This window comes from Mercenaria mercenaria, chromosome 12 (assembly GCF_021730395.1).
Source record: "Mercenaria mercenaria strain notata chromosome 12, MADL_Memer_1, whole genome shotgun sequence".
NCBI classification, from domain to species: domain Eukaryota; kingdom Metazoa; phylum Mollusca; class Bivalvia; order Venerida; family Veneridae; genus Mercenaria; species Mercenaria mercenaria.
Window position 1 is genome coordinate 36,827,821 of NC_069372.1, and position 20,797 is coordinate 36,848,617.

The window sequence follows — 20,797 nt, forward strand, 5'->3', positions numbered from 1 at the left end:
AAGATAAGTATTATTCGCTGAAAATATTTCCAATTATTCTTTTTAAAGTTCTATTGAATCTTTCCCCCCCCTTTCTCGCTTTGCCCTTTATTAAATGTATGATACTATTAATCTTTTTTTTTTCAAAAAAAATTCAAACTTTTTTTTTTTTAAAATTCTTTTCCTCATCCACCCATAATTTGTTGGAATCCCTTCAGTTTGGGGACTTTCGTCCCTGAATTCTACTTTAGAAATTATTTTTTCAAAAGCTTCAGTACGATTCTCCCGTTTTTTATTCTTTAATGGAATAACCCGCATATTTATAAATATATCAATAACGGTTAAAAGTTTTATCCTTTTTATATTTTAAAAGGGTTTGCTATAAAAATAAATAGCTGACCAAGTTCCAATTCATTAACAAACACTCTTCGTTTTTCCCAAATTTCCTTTTAAATTTGGGTTTTTGTATTTTTTTTTGTATTTTTCACTCCAAGTGATTCCGGGGGTATTCTACCCCCCTTTTCCCCTTTTTTTTTTTCGTTTTTTTTTGTCCAACCCCAAATTTGTTTTCGTTTTGATAGCGGTTTTACAAAAATAAAGTTTTGCAATCTTTTTCCAAAAGTTTTTATTTGTGTTTTTAAATTGGAAAGCATTTGCTTTCACATGTACTCTTTTTTACACCCCTGTCATAGCAAAAAACATTTGGGCCATACTACTGTCCCGTTCGTTGAAGGGGGTCAGTTATCTAAAAGGGTTCTGGTCCACAAAAGTTAATCCGGAAGTGTTAAACCCTTTTTTTGGTAATAAAAGGGAACTTTTTTTATGAATATCTAAATTTCCTGCTTTGATAGTACTTTTAACAAATTTTGCTTTCATTTTCCCACAAGACGAACAGGTAGCTTTTATCATTTTTCTCCAATTTTTTGTTATAACATAATGGGGGTTTATATTATCAGTAAATCTTCTTTCTTTCAAACAATATATTTTATTTTGTAAACTCATCTATATCATATGTATTTAAAACTTCTTAGTTGGTTTAAAACCTGTGGATTTTAAATTGTCCGGCATTAGTTGGTTCGGACCGAGGATTAAAGGTCAAATGGGGTTATACGGTCTTCGCACAAACAATTACTTTACTACTTATGCGTTAGTGAAATATATGCTGTATTTCAAATCGTAAGTATAAAATTATAATAAAATATAGAGACGCTACTGGACAAAAGTAATGTGTAGCCTGTTTGTTGTACTGGTGATTGTCGATACGACCATGACAAAATAATCATTGTTGCGCGAAGATGATCTCTGTCAGTTACATGCATGGCTATCCTAATTGTTTCAACTGCAGTTAATTTACCTCTGACTGTAGCATTCACGTAAGCATCATCTACTTTAACTGTGACCATTTTCCCGTCATACGTCATTGCTACGTTCTTCCCAACAGGCAGAATGAGAGATAAAATGACATCATGTTCGGCTGTTCTGATTGGGTTTACGTTAAAAAATTACTAAAACGTGAGCTACAATTCGAGTTAATTATTATATTTAAATGTACTTGACATCACTTTAAAGGTTATGAACTATGTTTAACAATTTCTAAAAGTACTCTATAAAAGCATTATTTTAATTGAAAGGTGCACACTCGTTAACTCTGTAACAAAATTCCAGTAATCCTTGTGATATATAGAGGATATAACATGTCTTTTCATACTGAATTTATTAAACGAGTTGAATAAAATAATAAAATGCGAGGCTCTACCGAGCATTTTATCAATTTTATTCAACGAGTTTAATAAATTCAATACGTAATATTCTTTTTATCAGATGTTAGCCTTTCCTGTCGAGACATCAAAAATTCAACTTTCTTTTACTATATAAGTCACCAAGTGACCAACGTCTCCTATACTATAAACGACGTCGACGTCAAAGCTTTATAATACTAGTTTCTTGCATACCAGACTGGGATTTCTGGTGATTTCACCGGTGTTGGAAAACTCCATCTTACACCGCTTGATAGTTTCTCTTTGTTCCTTATAACATATTTCTCGATTCAAAAAACGTCATTTTACGGAAATAACATAAGGTTTCAATGCAGATGATAAAACAAAACCGGAACTATTACGTTGTTTTCGACTATGTAACGTCATGACGTACTTCCTGTTTACGGACGTCAAGTTCCAGCGCTTTGTTAGTATGCTACTATAAGAAAAAAAGTGCTATAAGAAAATCATTTGTTTGAATTTACTTTTACTGTTATTTGTTGAATATGACATGCAAGAAAAAGATTCAATTACTGGCTGTAGGCGCAGATGGGAATATCTGGCTCTCGGGTAACTGTTAACGTGGTAACTCGGCAGGAGCCTCGTTACCGCTTAAACAATCACCCTCGAGCCAGATATTCCCATCTGCAACTTCAACTAGTGAAAGACTCTTACAGTATTATCATTTTTATTTAATGGCTTTATTACACTCCCGCGACGTCAAACGTGATAAACATCTTTATTGCGTTCGGGACACAAACCCAAATCCCTCGGGATCGCACGCGAAATCCCCGCAGACAAAGAGATGGTCAACTGATATTACATTACACATGTAACATTTAACCAGCTGTACTACATTGTACGTAAATTATGCAAGTTGTGCCACTTACTGTATATGGCTATCGAAACTCAATACTTCTTGGGAAATTTCCTACACCTGCTTCTACTCTGAATATAATTTCTTTGGTCTCTTGATCGAGGACAATTTCTACTGATCCTGACTTGTCGCCTTTACAATTTGATATTAATACCTACAATAAAGTATGTACAACACTAAAACTTAAAATGATTATCTTTTATTTTATAAAGCTAAGCTCTTGTCATGTAAATGAGTGTAAACAAAAACTAATTAGAAAAATACTGAAAGGATTATTTTCCGAAAAAGCGTTCTGAGCAGATATTAAACAATGACCCTGGTTGGAATATTTCGGAAAAAGAGACAACACCCGCTACAAAATTTTCTGTAAGCTCAGGTAACTAGGCACTTTTCAGCTCCATCAAACTATGTAGACACGGAAAAATAAGCATAATAACTTCAGATGGATGTGAGTATAGATTTAATTCGTAAGTGATCAGCGATCTTAAAAGAGGAATATGTAAAGATCAAATTAACCCTTATCATGCTGGATAAAATGAAGAAAAATAACAGTTAGATGAATAACTGAGTTATCCTGTTTTGCATGACACATAGATGTCTTTTCTATTGCATTGAAATAACTTTTTACAAAACTGTGCACACTCATCAGTTTACATTCTATAAAAAGTTGTTCCTTTGAATAAAGAGGGTTTAGTGTAAGTTTCTAAAATATTACCACTTTAATGTTACACACCATAAAAAGATTGACGATCGTCAAGTCTAGTGAAGTAAGATGTATTTAATGTTGACAGGATGTGACAAAATATAAAAGCATATACTCTGTTGAGCTTTTATTAACAAACATCTACTGAATCATATATAACATATAAAGGTAGCTGTAATAGGAGGACAATAGCATATAATAAAAAATTTAAAACACTTGTAGATCTACTTGAAAGTTAACATACCTGCTCACCAGAAACTCCCCAGGATGCTCATTAAATCAAAATTCTATTGATAACTGGGTTCCAAGATCTTTGTTCGCGTACTGGTGCCAGAACCGTCAAATCGACCCGTGCCATTAACCTTTTTCACTATGCCACTTTTACCAATTGAAACCCGGAACCCGGACGAGTCCTCAATCTCTATTCCGTTAAGATTGATCGACAAATCGGGTAGACACACTGAAAGATATGTGTTTAAGGTAACCATAATATTTTAACGTAACTTAACCGGTGTACAAACGCATTTTTGTGTTATTTAACATTTTTCGTTTCTTCCATTTCTGTCGTGAAAAAGTAATTGCAGTATAAGGTCTCCGTTTTATCCATAGAAAAAATACTACTTATTATATCTTTTTCCACATTTCACATTCAGTATAAGTTACCTGATAGAGTTACAATGATCCTTTTAGTAGAAGTCTGCATTTGGTAAACATTAAATTCTTATACCATGTATGATTACAATAAAACGGGTAGAATCTGATTAAAAAAAGCAGAGATTAAACAGTCAAAGATATTTGCAAAAATGGCCAAATATGAATTACTTTAACACCGAGATACTCTAGAAACGAGGGTGATGACCCATTCCCCAGACTACTTGCGGATCAATGTCATGACAGGCGCACGTTTCGTTGTTGAACAGCGTTCCCGTTGGACAGCTAAGAAGTAGTCCAACCCGTTGCGTAATTATCACTTTCATTTCATTTCAGTTTGTGGACGGACCGTCAGGGGAGGTAACTAGAGTCACGGATTGGGACTAGCTAAGAAGTATCCGACCAGCTCCTGGAATGTGCTGTTTGTACATGTGCTTGTCTGAATGTGACTGAAGAGTACATGCTAAATGTAAAAACAATGAAGTATTTGCATAATATTCTAACGGGAAGTTTTTGTTCTAATTGGTTACATGAGTTTGTTGTGTTTTGGTGTTCTAATGAAGCCACTGCTAACATAATTATCTCTCAGGCACGAGTATCGGACCTGGGACAAAAAAAAAATACCAGACTGACAAAACCCCTGGTTTTCATCCTAAATGTGTTCAAAATGAAAAATATATAATGAAATATGAGCCCTCTTCAAAGATACATATATCTACTGAAGGCCAAAATCTCGAGATTCGATCCTGCGGGCAATGTGTTCACTTCCCAGGCCGTTGTGAAATAAATTCTCCAGAAAATGACACAAAATATCTATCACTATTTTACGTTTGTACTTAGTTACAAAATGAGACCGTCGGACCCTAAGTCTCTAGCCATTCCCGTTCATGAAATATCTATCGAAAACGAGTGCATTTCTAGTCATATTTAAAGCTAGAGAGACACCGAATAAGACCATATTTTCAGAAATGGATTTAAGATTCAGAAAGGAAGCATAATCAGTTTATTAGATTGTCCACTATGTTCTATTGTATGAAATCCATGTTCAAAAATATTTCAGGACTTAGGGGCTTAAACTTACATAGGTTAATGATGTCGCCGGACCTTCCACAGCTGCGCTGGTTGGCTTCAAAATATTTTTCCCAGATATTCTAACTGTCGATTTCCCTACGAATACCATCTACTGCTATGATTAGATATATTTTCTACATCTTGTTTACTAATGACTCCCAGAATATCGAATTCTTTTGTATATTGAACACATAATCAAGGCCTTTCAGTGGTTTGTCGCTTATTTTATCACGGTACTGAGTTCAAATGCGCAGGAATTGAACAACGAGGTCGTTAGCATCCTAACAATGAACCATGGTACTACAAGACCTTGACTGTTTTCATCTAAATATTTGGATAAAAGTTATGCCGGGCTTCAGTTTTCCAAGATGTAATGTACCGTACGTCATGCGGCAATTTTGCATCAGAATTTGACGTCAACATGCTCTCTTACCGTTTCGTTCGTCAACCGTTATTTTTTCACAGAATATACAGAGCTTGACCTTCCTCTTTGTGTAACTGGCATCAAAACGGAGCCATGTTAGAGATATCTACTAAATATTTGATGAAAGATACTATGGTGGAATATTTCTGCATACGATAACCAGATAAGTTTCGCGAAAAGGCATCGAGTTTTCACGAAAAACAGAAAACTTTTCGTGAAAATACAAAAGCTTTTCACGAAAAGAACTGGAAAAAATGCGTTAATGCACACTTCTACATAAGAAAACCAGATAAGCTCCGCGAAAATAGACCAAATTTTCATGAAAACCAGTTTTCGCGAATATAAAATGTTTTCGCGGAAATAACATTTTATTTTTAGGAAAACTTCACCGTTTTTCATGAAAGTTTAGTCAATTTTAGCGAAACTAATCTGGTTTTCTTATGCAGAAGTGGGCACTAACAAAATTTTCCACTTAATATTTGCAGTTCTTTTCGTGAAAAGCTTATATGTTTTCGCGAAAAGCTTAAATGATATTGCGAAAACTTTTGTTTTTTCTTGAAAACTCGATACATTTTCGCGAAACTTATCTGGTTATCGTATGCAGAAATATGCCACCATAAGATACCATGTCCATCTACTGGAAAGTCAATAAAATATACCACCTTTTTCTTCTCCTGAAAAATCGATAAAGACAGGACTTTTGTTTACCATTAGATCGATGAAAGATCCTGTGCGTTTCCGATGGGAAGTATATGAAAGATTAGTTTCGTATCTACCTAAAATTATCAGAAGTTCTATTCCTTCATACATACTAAAATGTCAATGTCGTTTTGAACTTCTAAAACCAAATCTAATTTAGAAACCATTGATATACACTAAAATCACTGCAATTTCCTTTTACTAAAAAGTCAATGAAAGATTCAACTCTTATTTACTGCAAATCGAAGAAAGATATCATTTGTATGTATTGAGAAAGTCTCTGAAATATACCATCACTGAAAAATCGACGAAATAAACTTTTCATGTCTGACGGAAAAACTCGATGAATTCATACGTGGGCAGCTTAAATCAGTGGTGTTTTAGTCTCTAATATCAGATAAATGTTAAAACGGAGCCGTTATCATGCAGAATTTGATGACAAAATTGAAGACGAATAAATTTATTATTTGTGAATGTTAAGGACATAAAATTGTCACTGAAATGATAGGTATTGAAACTGGCAATGACTTTTTATGAAATTAACTGTTGATTCTGAAATAAGAAATTCAATGAGTAAAAAAAAATATGTAATTTATATGTTAAAATGTTGTGCACTGCTTCTGAATAGATAGAATTATTTGATACTAGCAACCGCAAAACTGATAATGAACAGCGATTAATTGTAAAAGTCGTATTACGCGTTGCATAATGCTATAAAGAGACACGATTTAGATTAAAGTTTGTGGGTGTGTTAAGCCCGCTTGTCAAAAGTTTCAGTATTATGAACGTAAAAGCAGTCCCTTGAACGTAAAATTGTCATCTTATTAAAATGAACATTAATGATTTATTTAAGCTGCCATACAGGTAAAAATAAGTGTATGTGCCTCCCAAATTATGTCACGTATACATATAACGTATTCGAAAATATTTTTTGGTACTTAAAACACATTTCTGGTACTTAAAACACAATGTGGAATTTAAGATTTTAGACACACCTTATCTCTGAAAAAAACACAGTTCTAGAAATGAATTTGCGGGGTTAAGAGTCACACCGACACAATTAAGGTCATCTGGCGACTTTGCCAGTTTCTGATGGTGGAAGAAGACCCCAAGAAGATTTCCAGGCATTGTTTTAGATACGGGTGAGCACCGCCTTGGTAGAATCATGCATTTTTTAAACTTTTAACATAGGTTCCACAGCTTTTCTTCGTACCGTTTTGCAGTTTTAATGTGAAATAATTGTTTCTATAACGAAACAGTTTGTTTAAATGTTAAATTCTGAAGTCAATGAGTCAATCTCATCCGTCTCATATATACACTGATCGCCTTTCAGGAAGTATCTTTTTGGTAAACACTCCCTTTAACAGTTAATGGCACTGTCCAAATTGAAAGATGGACAAGCAATTTAGCAGGGTAAGGGTTAATATTTTGTATAAGTGTGATGAGACGTAAATAAAATATTTGCTTTGACTTGACTATGAATCAGAGGTTGAGGACGAATGGTTTCAGAAACATTCTTTTTTTATCAAATCGTCACGGAGAACATATGCCTCGCCCGGAAATTGAATTCAGGACATCGCGATCCGTAGATCAGCATTCAGTAAGTCAGTCTGTGGCCAATCATTTTATATCAATGTAATAATAAGCTCTCAAGATGATTATGACAAAACCTTTCTGTTACTCTGAACTAAACAGAAATAAAGGTAAAGCAAACTATTAAAACATTCTCCCCACGTAAGACCGAGTACATTTGAAATAATTTATAAAAGTGTGCTAATTACTGACTCATTAAATAATTCATCAACTTAATAGGTTATTTTATTTCTAGCACGAGACTATTTAAAACATAGCAAAAGAAATAAATTTGGGAGTATTAACATTAAATTAGCCTAACTAATTACCAAAAAAGAGAACAATTTGCTTTATATGAACTTTGCTCGCCGATTATGTCTGAAAGCTCTGACAAGCTGTCCTAAGCAGATCTAAAACTGTCTGATTGCCGCTGTGTTAACAAGATTAATGGATGCAAAATTAATACATTGTACTAAAACTGTAAACGGGCAGTGTTTGAAAATTACTTCTTGAGAAATAAAATTTTAGTTAGTGCTAGTATTTGTTGCCGACGATAACTTTGCGTCACACACAAAAAAGAAGTTTTCCTATTGTATCATCCCAAATTTAAATATCATCCTTAGTTCAAAGGTGCTTCGCACGCACCGTAGCCGCTAAAGGATGCAAACTGCATCCAATGCCAGTGCAAATATACATTGATCTGACCAGAGCGACAAAGCTAGAGAAAGTATGGCAAATATTTCTAAATTTATACAGATCTATCATATCCTCTTGGCGGAGGGATACAAACAGGAATTCCAACATGGTATAAACAAAAGATAACATTGCTTTCTCTTTTAAAACATGTTTGTCAATAATTATGATTCAACTATATATGATGATCCATATGAAATGCTATCTTCTTTAACTGTTTAAAGGTTTAGTAATACTGATGTAATTCACAGATGATTGACCCTTTCTATAAAATTGCCTCCTACATGATAGTTCGTTGTGAATTAGGTTAACATTTTTTCCAATCACATGAAGAAAGTATTATTGATTTATAATTGATTAAAGTTCTATGACCTCATATACAAATTGATTTCTACCAGATTAACATATCAAATTTATAGGGAAATGATCTGGAAGCAACCTAGCTGCAAAATAATTGACTGATTTTGTTCACGAGAGGTTACAAAATGTGCAACAATCCTGACGCCCTATCACATCGACTCAGGTGGAACTCTCAATTACATTTAATCAACATCATGATGGGAATTAGGACCAAAGAACAACTGTTGCCTGTTCCGGGTCAAAGTATGGGGCGTCTTTTGCGGACGTCTCAAGGCTCCCTGAGACCGCTTTTGTGCAGAATCGTTTAAATAATAGCAGACTCGGTTTGATTTAGCGTTTTCGTTATAGGTACTGAAATGTGCCTGGGTGAACGAACTAATAAAATCAAATCTAAGAGAATGATATTTGAATTTCTCTCTAATGGTCATGTGATTTTCATGGTCACGTGGTATTTGTGATTTAGTGCTAGGGGAGATAATCACTGCTGGGTGTTTGCAAAAAGTATGTGTTCCACATCTTCACCAATACCTGACATATGACACAAGATCCGTAGTTCTGACACCAATATTTCATGAGAGATATTCACTCGCACATCAACATCCCGAAAATGAATAAAGATTTGATGACTTAACAGAGCGATAGCCAACAGAAGATGTCAACGTTAACTGTTCAAGATATGATTAGAACATAATTCTTGATAAAGAAATTAATTCATTTACATTTTACTCAAACGGTATCATACGAAATGAACGGGATCTGAAACTGAAAACAAGTTTGCTCTCGAACAGGACCCTTAAAATCGATAATCATTCAGAACTCTGTCTTATATTCTAATCAAGTTCTGGAAGAACGATTTATCATTTAATAATAAAACGAACACACCTGATATATAAATACGATTTATTGTTTTACATATGAATGAAAAATAATGACATCACAATTTCTGTCCATCAGTCGCAAGAACTGATCAAAACAATTCCACAGAGGTAAAGAGTTGAATGCGCAAAAGCAATGTTTTTTCTTAAGGCTTTCATCTCCAGCAGCCTAATATTGTTTTTAAAATGTCTTCAGGAGCCTTAGAAAAATAAATGTCTTCAAATGCTTATTTACAATGCATTACAGCCTAATAAATCTCATCATTTCATGACGGGCAATATTTGCGTCCCTTTGCATTCAAAAGCCCCTGCTGTAAACAATCTCAACATTTGACTGTCCAAGAATTTATGGCATATTAAGGGCTGTGCCCGCTGCATCCATCCCTCCGTTCCCTAGCGCATTGTAGTTACTCTTTCCGGCTCCTTCAACTAAACATCTGTACAGACGGAACTGAAATTAAAGAACTGAAATGTAACTTCTGCTCATAAAGTTAAATATTTGAACAGTAATGAAACAAAATCATTGTGTATTTGACAGTAGTAAAATCTCTCATGACATATTTGACGACTGTAAAACATCTGTATAACGTCGTTATAACGTATTAGACTGTAAAAGGTGTCTGTTTCTTTTCAACTGTAAAAATATGTATTTAACGTAAACAAATGTGACAATTGTCTATAACATATTTAATTGTTAACGTAAATTGTCTTTAAGAATACATATGTATGTCTATACAACGTACTTGTACCACAGTGTCTAAAACATAATCTGATTGTGCAAAATTGACTACAAAACGTATTTAACTGTGTAAAAAATTATATAAACGTGCAAAATGTCTGTAACACATTTAGCTGTGCAAAAACTTTCATAAAGTGTACAGAAGTTTCTATAATATAACTGATTGTGCAAAACTGACATAAGTAAAACTGCTTTAGCTTTCATCCACATTCGTGTTGGTTTCTTTTATATGCTGAAAATTTTATTCTCTACTTTACACGAATATAAATCAAAACTTAAATGGATTCTATACTCGTTACGTATAAGTTAGACAATACATAAAAGTGTGTTACCGGCTGGTATCATCATGCGCGGGGGAATCTCAGGGAACGTAATTTGGGTAGCAAACGAGCCTCGTAGAGGCGAGTTTGCTATCAAATTACGTTCCCTGATATTCTCCCAAGCATGATGATACTCGCCGGTAACACACGCGTATGTATTGTCTAACTGATTTATTGCATGATTAAAAACAGTGAACAGAACACATTTTTTAAATCTCTTAAATTTAAAATATTTAAAGATATTTCCCCTCTTGAGCCTCCCTTAGAAACATTTCATGAGAAACTCCCAACTGCCATATAAAAGCCAGAAGTTGGCGCTGGGCAGGTTATATAAATTATGCATGCTTCAATCAGAGATGCCTTTTTCAAAAATTTTAATAAACTACTGAAAAAAAGTTATAAAAAGTGCATAAATATACACTGAAACATTTTTTATCAATTGGTGCAATTATTTTTTAAAACAAAAAGTTGTGACATAAAGTTTAAAAAAAAAACTTAAACTAACTGCTAAAAATTTGAGTTTGTCGGGAGGCGCTAACGAGGTCATGAACCCTGGAGAAATAGAGAATGTGTGGCGAATTCTATCAACAAACATGATAAGCAGCAATGGAATTAACACCTAGAGCATATTGTAAAGCTTTGCCAGAAACGTAATTTGAATTTTTAAACTGATTAGAATATCATAATCATTTTTGCAGTTATATTTTTATATTACTTAAAAATCAAGTTTTAAATCAAGATGTAGAGAACTAAACTACAGAAATAAAGTAATAAATTATTTCAAATAGCTTGTCATTTTCAATACCATTAATATCACAGCAACACTTGCTAATTTGTGTGTATTGTAACGTTCTATATCCCAGACAGAGAAAACTGTGAGTGATACCTGTGTGCAACGGAATTTAGAGCACGGCTAACCGTGGCGATACCAGAATTTAGAAAACACAAAACTTCAAAGGAAAATGCCGCAGTCATGCAATAAGGAATGTAAACAAACCCCACGTGGCTGATTTTATCAACAAGCTTTTCATGTATCAATGAAATTAACACCTAGAGCATATTGTAAAGCTTTGCCAGAAACGTAATTTGAATTTTTAAACTGAACAGAATATCATAATCATTTTTGCAGTTATGTTTTATGTTATTTAAAAAATCAAGTTTTAAATCAAGATGTAGAGAACTAAACTACAGAAATACAGTAATAAATTATTTCAAATAGCTTATCATTTTCAATACCTTATCACAGCAACACTTGCTAATTTGTGTGTATTGTTCTACATCCCAGACAGAGAAAACTGTGAGCGATACCTGTGTGCAACGGAATTTAGAGCACGGCTAACCGTGGCGATACCAGAATTTAGAAAACACAAAACTTCAAAGGAAAATGCCGCAGTCATGCAATAAAGGTATAAATAAATGATAGCACGCTGTCTGTAGAAATATACTGTATTGAATACGCAAAATTACTTACGTCATCAATGTATCCGACGTAACCACGCCCATTACAACTGCCAATCAACAAACCATTGTAACGCGTTGTAACATGACCTGAAAATAGTACTACTTTATTATAGAGAGGATGCTGTAGGACATATATAGGACTTTTAGGGAAGTTCATAAGTTTTATAGAAACCGAATTATTTATTATCACAAGTTAAAGGATAGCAAAAGTTCCTTCTAGGGCACATCTTAATAAAATTTGCAATGTCTGTTTTAAATATTAGTCATCAGTGTGTGGAACAAAAGAATTGGAAGCAAGGACAAAACTATTCTACTACTGGTTGCTGATTTGAACAAGAGTTTTAATTTTTTGCTACCCTACCCTGGTTTCACAGTATTTTATCTTCTTTCTTCTCCGTTTTTCTTCAATCACGGACGAACTACTGGAGTTATAGTAATGTTTTTACCACCAAAATGTAGCATTTTTAAATACCAACAAAACCATGTATAGGAATATATCATATTGTGAAATTCTGTTGGCGGAAATTCGGCGGATTCTATGGCGGGAGCGCGGATTTTACGATTTTCGGCCGCCGACCACAATTTTGCGAGATGATAATGGACGAAGTTTTCAAGTTACATATATGAATTTATACAGGTAAGACACTTATGCTAATATGCATTATCGAAATTAAAATCAGTAAAATCGGATGAGTACTTTTCGCTCAAGGACGATATGCGGAGAAGTCGCCTGTATGCCACCTTTCGGAAATCGTTGATATTTCCGTCGGCGGTGACACTTTAAATATTCCATTTTTTTATCTCTGGAATTGTCGGTCAAACCCTGAAACATACAAAAGAGTAAAAATAAATATTCCGAAAAACTAAAAGTTTGCGAGAAGAGCGGATGTGCAAAGTCGGAACAGGCTGTTGAGTTTGTCTTGTTTCGTTCCGTTTCGCAAAGTACCAATACCCACACAGGTATTGGTACTTTGCGAAACGGAACGAAACGAGAAAAATTTAATTTATTTACATGAAATATTTCAGGAATTCATGTCTAATAACCGTTTATGTTTGCGTGTACAATAATGGTCAAGCCTGGATCTGCAAGTCATTATTTTCAAGTAATTGGCGACTTCTTAACAAAGCCATATCCGGAAATCACTGGTACCATGGAACCAACTATAGCTATGTACATAACCTATGTACCTTCATAGATACATGTACCATTTAAAGATACATTGACATGCAATAGAGCCGGACATATGAAATACTCACTTATGGTTGTATGCATGTATAATTGCCGAGCCTGGATCTGCAAGTCGCCTTTTTATGTTTAGAGATAATAGGACAGTTTGTATGTTTGTAAAGGAAATACTTTTTGCATATTTCCTTGCACGTAACTGCGTGTTATAAAATCTGATTCTCCTTCAAACTTTTTTTTTTTATTTGTAGTTGTCAGCATCTTTAATTACATAATACATATATATAACCAAATTAGCCTTTCCTCTCTCGTTTCGTTCCGTTTCGCAAAGTACCAATACCCACACAGGTATTGGTACTTTGCGAAACGGAACGAAACAAGAAAACATAAAGAAATGAAATAGAGTTTGTCTTGTTTCGTTCCGTTTCGCAAAGTACCAATACCTACACAGGTATTGGTACTTTGCGAAACGGAACGAAACGAGAAAAATTTGATTTATTTACATGAAATATTTCAGGAATTCATGTCTAATAACCGAATTTTAAGATCTGTGTGCTTAAGTGTGATTTCATGAAATTGAAATTATACTTCAGCAAACATCGTATAATTTATCAATTATAGGAGAATTTTGAATTTTTTTTTCATATTTCCTTGCATGTAACTGCGTGTAATAAGATTTAATAATTTTAATTATAATTTTCTCTTTCGTTTCGTTCCGTTTCGCAAAGTACCAATACCCACACAGGTATTGGTACTTTGCGAAACGGAACGGAACGAGAGAGAAAAAGATCATTATAAATCAATTAAATTTTAACTGAAAGAGAAATTTTAATATATTTTCATGAAATATTTCAGGAATTCATATCTAATAATCGTTTATGCTTGCATGTACAATAATGGTCGAGCTTGGATCTGCAATCATTATTTTTCAGGAATTGGCGACAGCTTAACAACACCATACAGGAAATTACTGGTCTATAAAAACACACTATACCTATGCACAAACCTACGTACCTTTATATATACATACCTCTACAAACAATAGAGCCGGACATATCGAATAATCATTTATGGTTGTATGTATGTATAATTGACGAGCCTTGATCTGCAAGTCGCCTTTTCATGTTTTGAGATTATAGGAGAATTTGGGAATATTTTTTGCATATTTCCTTGCATGTAACTGCGTGTAATAAAATTTAATTATTTTAATTATAATTTTCTCTTTCGTTTCGTTCCGTTTCGCAAAGTACCAATACCCACACAGGTATTGGTACTTTGCGAAACGGAACGAAACGAGAGAAAAAATGATACATTACCAACTTTTAGTAACATCGATCTATTGGAAAATCGATAAATTTGCCTATATAAACAAAGAAGGAAAAATACTTAAACTTAAATAGAAAAAGTTCTATTTGGAAATCAAAAAGTCGATACCCCACAAATTAAAGTTTAATTTATTCGGAATATTATGAATATTTTTTCAAAAAAAATATTTTAATATTTGGTTGGTCCTTTTTGACTTTAAATAGACCCACTTCAGTTCATATAGACTCTGTAGGAAACGTGTAAAAAAAAACTGACTTTTTCAAATATAACAGATAAAATGAGATATTTTCCGCAAAAAATCAAAAATTCGATACCCCTAAAAATGTAGAAAAATTATTCAATTTTCGTTATGTGTAATTTGTTTTAAATTTTATAATGATTTGTTTGGTCCTTTTGCATTTTAGTGAGTACAGTGAACATTTCTTAAAAAATTCCGGCTTCTTCCGCCGTTATCCGTAAGTACTCGGAAACTGTTACGGAAAATATTGTCGTCTGCTAGTCTGACTTTGTCGGTACAAATTGTTATAGCTCAGAGCCTATAAATTGTAGGCAACTTCACATTGACAGAAAAAAATAATAATAATAATAATAATTGTTGAACTCAAATACGCTGAAACCTAGATCCTATGTCGTATAAAATAACGCTATGGAGAATTTAGAGTTCAATTTGCATTAAACATGCAAATGCTTTTAATTTTCTTCGCAAAATATACTTAAAACAACTATTTCCCATGTATTTCCGTGACTATATAAAATATAGTCGGTCAGTAATTAAGTTTCAAAGCATTCTTAAGAAATAAAACGATGATTAATTTATTAATTTTCAGATACCTATATTATTTTTTTTTGTCGAACGATCTAGAGACCTTTTTATTGCCGCGGCGGTCCGGGTCAGATCTCCGACGCAGTCATCGTTTTTTCTACATATGGGATTTTAAAAATAATTTTTAAACAACAAAAACAAAGAAAAATCATTTTGTATTATTCAGAATATGACCAAACTTTAATTTGAAAGATAACCTTCATGAACTGATAATTATGCTTCTTTCCGAACCTCCTTTATATATATTATTTTGTATTCTTAAATTAACGCATGTTTTGGTACATTCTTTAATCATTCGTTTAAAAAAATTGCGATATCTATTATTTGATTTAACTGTAACAAATATCTTGAAATTGCCCTTGACTTTCATTGTGTATTACAATATTGCCTAGGGGTAAACAAGATCCGGTCAGTGTTGTTTCAAGGCGGGTCATAAAAGATAGGTTACCCCACTTACTATAAGTGAAAGGTATTTTTATGGTTTTATGGTTTTTGCATTGTAATATATGTCTTTCACTTTCTTCTGTCTTTATATAGTCTTTTCCCTTTCTTTCATGAAATTTGTTTTTACGATTTTTACCCTTATTTCATGAATCGTATGACAGTAGGAAGAATCAGTACAAATTTAAAATTCACATCGTTAACAGACTGTTGTTCCGTAAATATTTACTGAGTAAAGTGACGTTCATGGTCAGTCTGCAAGGATGTGCAGGTGATCATGATCTACACTGATTGCAAAGGAAGAACCAATCGTGTCCAGCATGGAAAGGGTTAAGCATTTCCTTTTAAAAGTATATGTCTTATTTCTATACTTCTTCTTCTTTAAAGCGACTGACCTCCAGATCGTTTGACAACAAAAATACTTTTTAGATATCTTGAAAAAAAATGCTATATTTATTATGAAGTCTTCAAACTTAATTACTGACAAACTTTATGTTATGGAAATACATGAGAATTTGCTGCTTTTATTACCTTTTATGGTGAAAATCGACTGAAACGTTAATGGTTTAGAATTTTGAAAATATTTTAGAATCAAAAGCTCATATTCTAATGTTCATAATAATAAATATGTGAAAGAAAGCGCGTATAAAGGATGTATATACGATTTCTAAATATTTTAGATAACATATTCATATTCTTGAATATTTGTTTTATTTACAGACAGTTTCTTGTGCGTAAATATTTCTTTTCTGTACATAGATATACGTTAGCATGATGTTTCGTGTATTAAAAAGAAAGTAAAGGTTACATTCTACCAATTCAATTCCTTATTTATTTCATATTAATAACAAAACATTCAGACCTCATCTTCAGCACTTTAGAGCATTTCAATGATATGAAAACCATATATGGTCATTTAGTATAACATGTCTTCTTATCAAAAATAGAAAAATATTGACATGTTATGTTGTATATAAGAAAAATAATCTGTTCTGAGAAACATCACCCTCTAAAAATGCCCCCATGAAAACAGCCGTTTAGCAGTTACGCGTAGGTAGACATTTTTCGCAAAGAATAAAACTTATTCCAAGAAATTTACAATGAAAATGGTCTAGATCTATTCTCAATACTATAAGCAATACATATAAGCCAAAAATTTAACTGTCATCTCCTCATGTCACTCATTATACCAGATTTCATCCATAGCATGGAACTACATTTTGGACTACTTCACATGTAACACTGAGTAGTCACTTCCGGTTTGGTGTAATCCGTCCTAAATCTATGTGTTTTATGTATGAAATGTAACGATTTCTAAATATTTTAAATAACATATTCATATTCTTAAATATTACTTTTATTTGACAATTAATAAAGTATTATATAAATTTTCGACTTGTTCCGATTTTCACTTTAATAATTATCAAAACTTCATTCAATTCAAATATATCGTTTAGCAAACTGCCCGCTTATAAATGCATCAGATAATGTCCAAAACTGCATAAGATGTTAAATATTGATTTTCCCCCGTGTTACTACAACAACAACAATTCGTACGGAAATCAACGAATCCGTCCGGTAGCGAGGATATTGGATTATTGGTTTTATTGATTTTTATGATAGGTAGATCTGTCTCGCTTTATTGGTTTCGAGATGTTACTAATAGTTGGTAATGATTACGGAATGAGAAATTTTAATATATTTTCATGATATATTTCAGGAATTCGTATCTAATAATCGTTTATGCTTGCATGTACAAGAATGGTCGAGCTTTTAACAACACCGTACAGGATATTACTGGTACCCCAAAACACACTATAACTGCACAAACCTACGTACCTTCATAGATACATGTACCTTTATAAGATACTTCGACATGCTATAGAGCCGGACATATCGGCTAATCATTTATGGTTGTATGTATGTATAATTGCCGAGCCTGGATCTGCACGTCGCTTTTTTAGCTCGACTATTCAAAGAATAGTAGAGCTATTGGACTCGCCCGTGCGTCGGCGTCCGTTCCGATTTGGTTAAGTTCTTTTTTCTTGTATATAAGCTGGTATCTCAGTAACCACTTGTGGGAATGGATTTAAACTTCACACACGTATTCACTGTGATAAAATGACTTACACTGCACAGGTTCCATAACTCTATTTTGCTTTTTTACAAAATTATGCCCCTTTTTCGACTTAGAAATTTTTGGTTAAGGTTTGGTATGTAAACTGGTATCTCAGTACCCACTAATGGGAATGGATTGAAACTTCACACACTTGTTCACTGTCATCATCTGACATGCAATAAGCAGGTCCCATAACTCTACTTTGCGTTTTTTCAAAATAATGCCCCTTTTTCACATAGCAGTTTTTGGTTAAGTTTTTGTATGTAAACTGGTATCTCAGTATCCACTAATGGGAATGGATTGAAACTTTACACACTTGTTCACTATCTGTCATGATCTGACATGCACTGTGCAGATCCCATAACTCTACTTTGCATTTTTTTTAAATTATGCCCCTTTTTCGACTTAGCAGTTTTTGCTTAAATTCTTATAATGAAGCTGGTATCTCAATACCCACTGATGGGAATGGATTGAAACTTCACACACATATCCCCTGTCATGAGATGATAAGCACTGTGCAGGTTTCATAACTGTGTTTCCCATTTTTACAATATTATGCCCCTTTTCTGACTTTTGTATTCATTCAATTGGTAAGGCTGTTGAATAGTCGAGCGTTGATGTCCTCCGACAGCTCTTGTTATGCCGGTTTTAGAATTATAGGAGAATTTGTATGTTTGTGAAGTAATGAAGTAGATAAAGACCAAACACGCTGTCAATTTCAAAATTTACTATAGTTTCAACGTTTCAGCCACATGCCTTCTTCAAGGAATAATGATAATAATGTTTGCGAAGGGAATACTTTTTGCATATTTCCTTGCATGTAAGTTCTGCGTGTAATAAAATTTGATTCTCCTATTTTCTTTTAATTTGTAGTTGTCAGCATCTTTAATTATATTATACATTTATGTTTAACCAATTAACATTTTATCTCTGGTTTCGTTCCGTTTCGCAAAGTACCAATACCTGTGTGGGTATTGGTACTTTGCGAAACGGAACGAAACCGGAGAGGAAAGGCTAAGTTTGTTATAGGCATGTATAATTTATGTATTGAAAGATGCTTACAACTACTGTAAAAACTAAAAAGATAAAAGGAGAAACAAATTTTATTACACGCAGTTACATGCAAGACAATATGCAAAAAGTATTTCCTTCACAAACATACAAATTCTCGTATATCAAATCTCAAAACATAAAAAGGCGACTTGCAGATCCAGACTCGGTAATTATACATACATACAAATATGAATAATTATTCGGTATGTCCGGCTATATTGCATGTCCATGTATTTTATGAAGGTATATGTGTAGGTATGTACATAGTGTGTTGCATGAAACCAGTAATTTCAGATTATAGCTTTGTTAAGTCGTCGCCAATTATTTAAAAAACAACGACCTACAAATCCAGGCTCAACCATTATTGTACATGCAAGCAATAAACGATATATAGATATGACTTCCTGAAATATTTCATGTAAATATATCAAAAATTTCTCGTTCCGTTTCGTTTCGCAAAGTACCAATACCTGTGTGGGTATTGGTTTTTTGCGAAACGGAACGAAACGAGATCGGAAAAGCTAATTTGGTTATATATGCATTATGTAATTCAAGATGCTGACAATTAAGAATTAAAACATAAATAGAAGGAGAACCAAATTTCATTACAAGCAGTTACATGCAAGGAAATGTGCAAAAGGTATTCCCTTCACGAACAAATTCTGTAATGTTTACATGTAAAAGGATAATTTGCAGATCAAGGCTGGACAGTTAAACATACATACACACATAAATGATTATCCGATATTTTAGTCTGTTTCACTGATCTGTCTTATCGAATACCAGTCGTTAATATGTAGTATCTGACGCGTGGAAGAGTCTACCGATACTTCTGAAATACTTCATGAAAATGAATTAAAATTTTCTCGCTTCGTTCCGTTTCGCAAAGTACCAATACCTGTGTGGGAATTGGTACTTTGCGAAACGGAACGAAACGAGAGAGGAAATGCTAAGTTTGTTATAGACATGTATAATCTATGTAATTAAAGATGCTGACAACTACTGTAACAAATAAAAAGATAAAAAGAAAATCCAATTTTATTACACGCAGTTACATGCAAGACAATATGCAAAAAATATTTCCTTCAAAAACATAAAAATTCTCGTATAATCTCAAAACATAAAAAGGCGACTTGCAGATCCAGACTCGGCAATTATACATACATACAAATATGAATAATTATTCGGTATGTCCGGCTATATTGCATGTCCATGTATTTTATGAAGGTATATGTGTAGGTATGTACATAGTTACAGTGTGTTGCATGAAACCAGTAATTTCAGATTATAGCTTTGTTAAGTCGTCGCCAATTATTTGAAAAACAACGACCTACAAATCCAGGCTCAACCATTATTGTACATGCAAGCAATAAACGATATATAGATATGAATTCCTGAAATATTTCATGTAAATAAATCAAAAATGTCTCGTTCCGTTTCGTTTCGCAAAGTACCAATACCTGTGTGGGTATTGGTACTTTGTGAAACGGAACGAAACGAGATCGGAAAAGTTTATTTGGTTATATATGCATTATGTAATTCAAGATGCGGACAAGTAAGAATTGAAAAGATAAATAGGAGAACCAAATTTCATTACAAGCAGTTACATGCATGGATCGAATGTACAAAAGGTATTCCCTTCACAAACAAACAAATCCTGTAATTTTTCAT

The 20,797-nt window shown here is 33.3% G+C and overlaps 1 long non-coding RNA gene across 1 annotated transcript; it reads right to left on the minus strand.

Annotated features, from left to right (window-relative positions):
- Positions 1-9,669: 9,669 nt before the first annotated feature.
- On the minus strand, positions 9,670-12,491 carry LOC128547118 (uncharacterized). Its single transcript, XR_008366323.1, has 2 exons — positions 12,192-12,491; positions 9,670-10,112 (listed from the first exon to the last, which is right to left on the minus strand). It is a non-coding gene; the product is annotated as an uncharacterized LOC128547118 (long non-coding RNA).
- Positions 12,492-20,797: the final 8,306 nt, after the last annotated feature.